The following is a 10,502-nucleotide window of genomic DNA, read 5'->3' on the forward strand; positions in this document are numbered from 1 at the left end:
CCCTGGAGGCTGATTAACATAGACTTCCTCGTTTATAACTCCATTAAGGAATGCACTCTTAGCATCCATTTGAAATAATTTAAAGTTCATATAACTTGCATATGCACATAAGATTCTTATAGCCTCAAGCCTTCCTACTGGGGCAAAGGTCTCACCGTAGTCAATACCTTCTTGCTGACTATAGTCCTGAGCTACAAGTCGTGCTTTGTTCCTGACCACGTTCCCTTGTTCATCTAGCTTGTTGCGGAAGACCCATCTTGTTCCTATAGTCTTCTGGCTTCTTGGATTTGGCACTAAGTCCCATACTTCATTTCTTCTGAACTGATCAAGTTCTTCTTGCATTGCACTCATCCAGAACTCATCGTGCTCAGCTTCAACGAAGTTCTTTGGTTCCTGAACTGAGACGAATGCTACGTTGCTGAGGTATCTCCTGAGTTGATTTCTTGTCATCAGCGTGTTTTCAGCAGCATCAAGAATGACACTCTCTGAGTGTCCTCTTGGTATTCTGATCTCTTTTGGTAGAGTGATGTCTTGAGCTGGTTGTGTTTCAATCTCTGCAGGTATAGATTGGTCAGTGAAAACAATTTGAGTTTCGCTTTTACCTTTGGCCAGCCCTTGAGGTAGTGACTCAGCGGCTGTTTCTTGGTCAGCGGGTGCTGAGTATGGATCATCCTCAGTCAGCTGCTTGTCTTTTCCTGCAGGGTTAGTTTCATCAAACTCAACGTGTACTGACTCTTCTAAGACCTGAGTTCGTTTATTGAAAACTCTATATGCTTTGTTGTTTGTTGAGTAGCCTAAAAAGATAGCTTCATCAGCTTTTGAATCAAACTTAGCAAGGCTGTCTTTAGTATTTAGAATAAAACATTTACAGCCGAAGGCACGTGTCGCTACCGGGATTTTCCGGGCTCGGGCGACGGAGGCTAAATTGGTTAAATAGTTTTTCCTAATTGAAACTATTTTTTGAGTCGCCACCAATCAGAATTAAGGCGTGATTGGACACCGAAAATGGTTTAATTTTAACGGAATAGGAGGTCTGCGAAATTGAGATTTTTGGTTCGTTTGTCGGTTACGTGTAGGGAAGAAAAATTGATTAATCACCCTACCCCGCCCAAATGTTGGTACTAAAAGATGTGTTTTTTGTGTGAAGTTTATTTGATTCATCTCGATTCTCATCGACGCTTTTCTATGTATCTATTCTTATAACGTAAGAGTATAACTTTATTAATTTCGGTAACGTCTAACTTAGATTTTCTATGACATAGGCACGTAAATTAACTCATTTTTTATTTGCAATATTTTTTGTAACGTCTAAGTTATGTTTCTATGACATAGGCACATAAATTAGTCCCGTTTTAAAATTTTATTATTTTATCTTTGTAACGTCTAATTTATGTTTCTATGACATAGGCACATAAATTAGTCCAGTTTCAAAATTTTATTATTTTATCTTTGTAACGTCTAATTTATGTTTCTATGACATAGGCACATAAATTAGTCCCGTTTCAAAATTTTATTATTTTTATCTTTGTAACGTCTAATTTATGTTTCTATGACATAGGCACATAAATTAGTCCCGTTTCAAAATTTTATTATTTTTATTTGTAACGTCTAATTTATGTTTCTATGACGTAGTCACATAAATTAGTCCGTTTTAAAGTTTTATTAGCGGTTTTTAACCATTTAATATAGACGTGTAAATTGAAGCGTTTCAACACGTCGAATACGCATAAGTTGAAAAAAAACAAGAAACTTTCATTTTTTCATAAATTTTTTCAAATAAAAATGGCGTAAATACCATTGTATTTCTTGGTGGTCCTTTTTTTGAAATATAAGATGGGATAATTTCCATTAAATATTTCTATGGTTCCTTCCATTAATCTAAAAAATGTCAAAAATTTATTTACCATAGATTATCAATAAGATTAAATTCCATTCAAACCCTTTCAATTAAATGGTCTTTACCCAACTCCTTTCTCGGGAAACTTCCAAACTTCTTTCTATATATCTTTTTCCTCAAAAAACCTAAACCTTATCTTTCTACTTACCTTCATTTTATATTCCAGCATCCGCCTCCCATTTCCTCTTTTTCCTATGTCTCCCTTGAACCTCTTAATAATTCTATTTTAGACCTTCAACCTTCTTTGCACCCCATCCTTCTCCTATTTATCATTTTGATTCCATTTTTCTTTGGTACTAGTTCGTTTTATTTATGAAATCTATTCTATAAACCATTTCTCATGTTCTGCTAATACTCTATTTCCTTTTTTACTCAGGATTAGAAGGAACAATGAGCTACTTGTTTGTTTATTTTATTTTATTTTTGTACGGAGAAAAAAAAATACAGCTTTTGAAGATCCTTAGGTATTTAGGTATGAATATGCCATATCCTCCCTTTTATTTAAGGTTCTTCAGTTTGTTAAAAAGATCTGAGTTGTTTCTATAGCATAGGCACTCCCAGAATCTCTCTAACTCTCTTTTAAATGCTGTGTTTTTTTTACAGAGAAGTACACTAGATATAAAAGGCAAGAATGCAAAAAGGAACTTAATTGTAACCTGGTTTTTTCAGTACAAAAGGTGTCAGCTGTGGTTGAGGATGATGGGGAACAGTAGAAGCTTATTTGAGAATCCAGATATTATTTTGGGGTTATCTTTCTGTTACTTCTTTCGTAATCCCTTTTCTTCCTGTCATTTCCTTCTTGGCCCTACCACTATATATAGATCTTACTAAACTCCAATTAGTTTGCTAATCATGATTTTTTAGTATGTGAACCTTCTAAACTAGTTTTAGAAGAAGGTGGATGTAATTGATTTGGGGTCTGGGCTTGGGAGTATAATCATTTGTATTTTGTAGTGACTTTAATCTTCACACTGATGGGCCTCATTTTGTAAAATTCTAGCACTAAAATAAGAAAATTGCAGTTTTTTTTCTTATTTTTGTTATTTATCAATTTATTAACATTTATGCTATTTAACCTTAAACACTTTCATTGATAAAAATTTAAAATTTCAAGTCATTTCTCTAAACAATGTAAGACTTATGATATAAAAATCCTAAATACATCAAACAAACAAAAATGGTAATTAGGAATATTTTAACTAAAAATTCAAATTCTTAATACATGGAAATGCTCAATTTAATTTTTTAATATATATTATTTTGGATAAGGAAACTTCATTTGATATTTTTACCTCATTAATTTAAGAAAGGGTAAATTTCAAAAAAACCCATGTGGTTTGATGTTGTTCCAAAAAAATCCTTGTGGTTTGTTTTTACAAAAAAAAGGACCGTAGTTTCACCGTTACCCAAAAAACGGAAAATTACTTAACACCGTTAAAAGTGCTGACGTGGCAAGGGGTAGAGTTGGAAAAAAAAATTTATTTTATTTTTAATTTTTATTTTTTCTTTTTCTTCTTCTTCCTTTCTTCCTCTCTTCCTCCTTCTTCTTCTTCTTCTTCTTCTTCTTCTTCTTCTTCTCTTTCTTCTCTTCTTCTTCTTTTTTTCATCTTTTTTTTCTTTTTTTTTAATTTCCAGAATTCTGGAAAAATTCCAGAATTTCTGGAAAATTTGTTGGTTATCCCATTAATGAAGCTTTGCGTTTTGAGTAATGGAGGTAATGGGCATAGGCGGGATTGAATCCCTGATTGGCCGGAAAAATTTCTGACTTTCAGTGACTTTCCATGAATGAAACCCGAAATTGAATGGAAAATAGAGGAAGAATGCAGATATGGAAAGTAGGAGTGAGTTGAAGGTCCGAGTCAGTGCCTCGGAGGAGCGGCTGGCTTGCTATATTAAATAGAAAACGTTTGTGAGAGAGAGGTGAGTGAGTCCATATCAAAAAAAAAGAAAGTAGATTCCTATTTTGCTATCTTCCATGGATCCTGCCAAGAAGGAGTTTGATAGCAAAGGGAATCCTATTCGGGTTGTTTTCAATGTAAAAAAAAGGATTTTATTTGTGTAAATTTCCTGATAAAGTTTTCTGATTTTGATTTAGTTTACTCATAATTTTGATATTGATGTAGTTTGCGAAGGTATTTCCTCAAAAGAATGTGGTGATTCAAGATTATAAAGGGAAGCCACACGTTTGATAGAATTTCTGGAATTTTTCCAGAATTCTGGAAATTAAAAAAAAAGAAAAAAAGATGAAAAAAAGAAGAAGAAGAAGAAGGAAGAAGAAGAAGAAGAAGGAGGAGGAGGAGGAGGAGGAGAAGAAGAAGAAGAAGAAGAAGAAGAAAAGGAGGAAGAGAGGAAGAAGAAGAAAAAGAAAAAAGAAAAATTAAAAAAAATATATATTTTTTTCCAACTCTACCCCTTGCCACGTCAGCACTTTTAACTGTGTTAAGTAATTTTCCGTTTTTCGGGTAACGGTGAAACCACGGTCCTTTTTTTTTGTAAAAACAAACCACAAGGGTTTTTTTGGAACAACATCAAACCACAGGGTTTTTTTTGGAATTTACCCTTTAAGAAAATGTATTTTGATAATTTTTAACAAGCATTTACAACAAAATTCTTATAAAATGACTCACAAAATTGTAGTACTTTTAACAAGTATTTACAACACGATACTTATAAAATAAATTGACAAAAATTGTAAAAAAATGAGAAATTACCTCGGACAAAATGAGTATCTACAGCACGAAAGTATCCAATGTTGGGCTTTCGTCCTTTCCAAAGTTCGTAGGGAGTCTTCTTTAATATGGGTCTGACTAGAGCCCTATTAAGTATGTAGCAAGCTGTGTTGACAACTTCTCCCCAAAAGTACTTTGGAAGCCTATGCTCACTCAGCATTGTCCTGGCTATTTCAACCAAGGTTCTGTTTTTCCTTTCAACAACCCCATTCTTTTGAGGCGTTCTAGGAGCAGAGAAATTATGGTCAATGCCGTTGGCTTCACAGAATTCAACAAACTGTTGGTTTTTGAATTCTCCACCATTATTACTTCGGATGTGAGCTAACTTTAGGTCTTTATCATTTTCAAGTTTTCTTACTAATGTTAAAATGTATCAAAGGTTTCATCCTTGCTACTCAGCAAGATGATCCAAGTGTACCGAGAAAAGTCATCTACAATGACCAAGGAAAATCTTCTACCACCCAAGCTCAGCGGCTGGACTGGACCGAAGAGATCCAAGTGTAGCAACTCTAGTGGACGCTTGGTTGAGACAATGTTTTTACTATGAAAAGACGTTTTAGTTTGTTTTCCAGCCTGACAAGCGTAGCATAATTGATCCTTTTCGAACTTAAGTTCTGGCAGTCCCTCAACTAATTGCTTTCTTGCTAATTTGGCCAGGAGGTCCATGCTTACATGACCAAGTCTCATATGCCATAGCCAGGAATTTTCTTCCTTTGACACTAAGCATACATTTTTTGAAAATTTCTTTTCCAAATTCAGCATAAAGACATTATCAATACGAGGGGCAGTTAAAATCAATTCATTTGTATTTCCCTCGAGTATTTTACATCCAGTGTCATCAAATATAACTTTTCTCCCATTATCACATAGCTGAGCTACGCTGAGTAAGTTATATTTAAGTCCGCTGACTAGGGAGACTGACTCAATAGTAGGATTACCACCAACGGTTCCTGACCCTACTATCTTACCCTTTTTATTGTCTCCGAAACTTACGCTTCCACCTCGTTTACGCACAAGTGTGATGAACTGAGTTACATCACCAGTCATATGCCTCGAGCATGCGCTGTCAATGTACCACATCTTTGACTTCTCAGCACATCTCAGGCTTACCTGCAATATAGCTAGTTATCTTTAGGTACCCAAGTCTTTTTGGGTCCTTATTTGTTAGGCTCAACAGGTAAAGCATCATACTTAATCTTATGACAACATACTTGGACAGTGTGTCCATTTTTCCCACAGAAGTCACACCTGACCTTCCGTTTGGGATATCTCACTGACTGGTCAGCACCCCAGTGCTGAGCATGCCAGCACACCTTTGTGGTGTGTCCCTTCTTCCCACAGAAGTCACACTGGACATTCCGCTGAGGATTCCATCTCTGCTGACTAGTACTTCGGTACTGAGTGTTCAGAGGAATATTTCTTTCATTCGGAACCTTGAATTGATTCTGAATAGATGTGACATCCTTTCTCAGTTTCTTAGAATCTGATTGGACCTCAGAGACAAACTTATGCATAGTTTCTACGTTGCTATGCAAAGTTGAGTTGTCTTGGAGAAGATATCGAAGGTCACTCAGTTTGACCTCTTCAATCTCATCACATCGCCTGCTGAGTGCTCTAACCTTCTTGTTACACTTTTTGATAAGTGTGTAGAGGTCACTCAGGGCATTTATCATTTCATTTCTGAGCAAGGGTAGTGATATTACCTCAGTTGAGTGTGCCTCATCGTCAGATGCAATGGAGGGGTCAACATGCTCAGAAACACAAGGCTCAGCAAGCTCATCTGCCATGAAGCAGATCTTTGCTGACTCAGTGGCATCAGCTCCTGATGATGATGACTCATCACTATCACTCCAGGTTGCCACCATTGCCTTCTTGCTGTTCTTCTTTTCCTTCCTCAAGGTAGGACAACTTGATTTGATATGGCCAGTTTGATGACATTCAAAGCATGTGATTGGCTTTGAGCTGTCCTTCTTGTACTTGCTGTCGCTAGACTCAGCTTTGTACTTGTCAAACTTCTTGTAAGGCTTCTTGGAATATTTATCATTCTTTCTGAACAACCTTTTCATTTTTCTAGTGAACATGGCCATCTCTTCATCGTCTGTTGAGCTCCCATCAGTGGAGTCAGCTTTCATGACAAGAGACTTTTGCTTCTTGTCCTCAGACTTCTCCCTAACCTCAAAATTCTTCATTGAGATCTCATGGGTCAGCAGAGATCCAATGAGTTCATCATACTTGTAGGTGGTCAAGTCTTGAGCTTCCTTAATAGCAGTTTTCTTGGCTTGCCAGCTTTTGGGAAGGCTCCTCAGTATCTTCTTGACTTGCTCTTCCTCAGTAAAGATCTTGCCAAGTCTTTTGAGCTCGTTGATAATGTTTGTGAATCTTGAGTTCATTTCAGAGATTCCTTCATCATCATTCATTTCAAACAGCTTATACAACCTCATGTGCTAGTTCACCTTGGACTCCTTAACTTTGTTGGTTCCTTCATAGGTGACCTCCAGTTTCTTCCAGATCTCCTGCGCTGACTCACAACCTGAAATCTTGTTGTACTCTGCAGCATCTAACGCACAGTGAAGCATGTTTATAGCTGAAGCATGATTTTGTAGCTTCTTGAGATCATCTTCTGTCCACTTAGTCTCAGCTTTAACAACCGTTTGGCTGTCAATAGTTTCAACAGGAACAAATGGGCCTTGGACTATAGAAAGCCATGCACTTATATTTGTTGCCTGAATGAAATTTTTCATTCTGTTCTTCCAAAAGGTATAGTTAGACCCGAAGAACAGAGGAGGCCGAGTAATGGACAGTCCCTCAGGAAGAATCTGAGTTGTCTGATTTCCTGGGAGGAAACGAGTGCTGTTCTCAGCCATTGTGGGGATCAGCTCAAGATAGTTATATCTTGCTCAGTGAGCTTTTAAGCTCTGATACCACTTGTTGGTCCCGTATAACGTGACAAGGTTAGTTCTAGGGGGGGGGATAGGAACTATTTAAAATTTTGTCCATTAAGGCTGACTTCTTTTCTTTAAGAAAAGGTTTACACAGCGGCGCTAAGTAGTTTTAAGACACAAGCTTAGTCAACTGGTGACTAAGTCTGCTTCTTTCCTTGAGTCAGGAGATAACACTTAAGTCTATTCCTGAACTCAGCTTCTTAGTGCACTCAACTCAGCGTGAGTTCGTTACTTAGTCAGTTTTATAGCAAGCAATATGTAAAGGAGTTTAAAGGTTAGAAATATGTTACTCAGCAGACATATCCTGGTTCGGCCTCTTCGCCTACGTCCAGTCCCCGGAACTCGTTCCGAGCTTTTTGAATCCTCTACTGAGCTCTTTAAAGGTAGAGCACGAAACCTTTTACAACAGAAGCTGAGTATACAAGAGTACCTTCCTCTATTCCTCTACTCACTCCTATGTCTACCGCTGAGTACTATAACCGAGTACTCAGCTTCTCCTTTCTATTCTTCTAGAAATGATAAGTGTTTGTCCTAAACAACAATTGCTAAGGCACTTTAGATGAATGAATTCACTCTAGACTTTTACACAAAGATTGGAATTGGTGTAAGGGTTGCTTTGCTTTTCTCACAGAACTTCAAGTATGAATTTGGTCAGCGTTTCGACTTGATTGAAGATCTGCATCGAATGAAGCATTTGAGAGGCCTATTTATAGTGACACTTCAAGCACCGGTGATTTCGAATTTTGAAATAACCGTTGGAGGCTAACGCTTCCTGTCTCTTTCATTCTGGATGTGCTCAATGTCGTTGGCCAATGAGATTCTTGTATCTTCTGTCTACAGCAGTGCTCAACAGCTTTTCGGCAGATGAACAGAATGTTTCGACATTTATAGTAAAATCTTCCAGACAGCTTACTGCGTCTTCTGAGCTTTACCCAAAGTAGAAATACTTTGTCTCTAAGTTAGTTCTGTTCTGCCGCTGACTTGTACTTCTTGTCGTTTAACTCAGCAGCTTCATCTTGAAGCAATTGATAGAAGGCTTCTCGATCCTTCTTCATGCTGAGCTAGCGCTTTGCTTAGAACGACTGCGTTTTGTTTTCCTGGGCCGTAAGGTCTTGATCTGTTGACTTGGGCTTGACTTCCTCTTGTGGGCCTTTGGGCTTTTTATCTTAATGTCTTATAAATCAATTAACTCAACATTGAACAAACACATTAGTGTGAATAAATCAAAGCATTTAAATTTAATGTGTTAGAATATTTTTATCATTCACATAAATAATTTTGTCAAATCCAAATCATGTGGAAATGTGTTTCAACAACTACTTCATCACCTTCATAGATGACTATACAAGGTATGGTCATATCTACTTGATGTTTCACAAGTCTGAAGCTTTGAGTTGTTTCAGAAAGTTTATGAACCTTGTTGAAAATCAACTAGACAAGAAGATCAAAGTTTTGAGAACTGACCGAGGTTGAGAATATCTTTCAGATGAATTTAAAGCTTTGTGTGATGAGAAAGGGATAGAGCATCAGTTGTTTATCCCATACACTCCGCAACAAAATGGTGTTGCTGAGAGGAGAAATATAACTCTCCTTGATATGGTTCGATCTATGATGGCTGAAGCAAACTTTCCTATTTCCTATTGGGGAGATGCTTTGCTCACATCTACATATGTTCTAAGCCGAGTGCCCTCTAAGACTGTCACTTCCACTCCTTATGAGCTGTGGAGTGGTAGAAAACCCGATTTGAGTATGCTTGGGGTTGTACTGTTTTTGCCCATGATACCTCAAGCAAGGTTGGGAAATTAGGCCCAAGAGGTAGAAAGTGTGTCTTTATAAGATACCCTGACGTATCAAAGGGATATGTCCTAATGGGAGAAAATAGTGAAGGCCGAGTGACAGAATTTGAATCACGAGACGTCGTCTTCTTAGAAAATGAGTTTCCTAAGCTAGGAGAAGTTGACACTGATCTCACTCTGTTTGAGGAACTAGATTCAAACGGACCTCTCCATTCGAGTGGGAGGAATTTTGAGGATCAAGGTAATGATACCGATCACTTCCAGGAATAAGAACAAGGTCAAAGTTTCGAACCTCAAAATGTTTCGAATGTGACAGATCCTTATTTAAGTGGGAGTTTGATTCCTGATTCTTGTGAGAATTTGGGACAAAGTCTAAGAGATAGGATTCCGGGTTATGATGAATACATGAGAGAAGTTTGTCAAAACTCGGAACCGCGCCGTACTAAAAGGCAAAGAGTTGATAGTCGACGATTTGGTATCGAAGGCACAGCTCTTTTAGTAACTCCAAATGATGAAGCGGAACCTAGAAATGCTAAAAAATCTTTCACTTCTCCGGAAAAAGACAAATGTGTTGAAACACCGTTCCACAAGATTTTGATTTGACAAAATCATCCATGATTAAGGAACAATTAAATTTAAGTGCTTTGATTTAATTGTACTAATCTGTTTGTTCAATGTTGAGTATAAACTTAAAAACAAAAAGATATAAAAAGAAAGACAGGACAAAGTCAGCATGAGATCAAAGGACAATGTGCGTAGAATTGAACTCAGTACCAAAGAATAGAAGCCTGAAGTTCAACAAAGCTAAGTGGAATGGAACTCAGCATCAAAAGCTCTCTTACTAGTTGTCGTGCAAAACAAAACTGACCAAAAAGGGAACTCAGCATAAGAGTTAACAACAAACGAAGACAATGTATAAAGTAGAGGACGAGTAAATCCTCAAGACAACATAAGAGATCCGTTCACTAGAAGACAAGTTTTGCAAACCGTCTGCACCAATAATTGAATCCTTGGAAATACGTAATAGACACATTTCGAGATGTATGGGTCAATGGATTATTGATAAAAGACAACTGTCGCAAAAAGACGAAGTTTGCAGGAACAAGACAAGCCTGACGTTTGAAGAATTCAGAGGATA

This window comes from Euphorbia lathyris, chromosome 9 (genome assembly GCF_963576675.1).
Source record: "Euphorbia lathyris chromosome 9, ddEupLath1.1, whole genome shotgun sequence".
In the NCBI taxonomy this organism is placed as follows: Eukaryota; Viridiplantae; Streptophyta; class Magnoliopsida; order Malpighiales; family Euphorbiaceae; genus Euphorbia; species Euphorbia lathyris.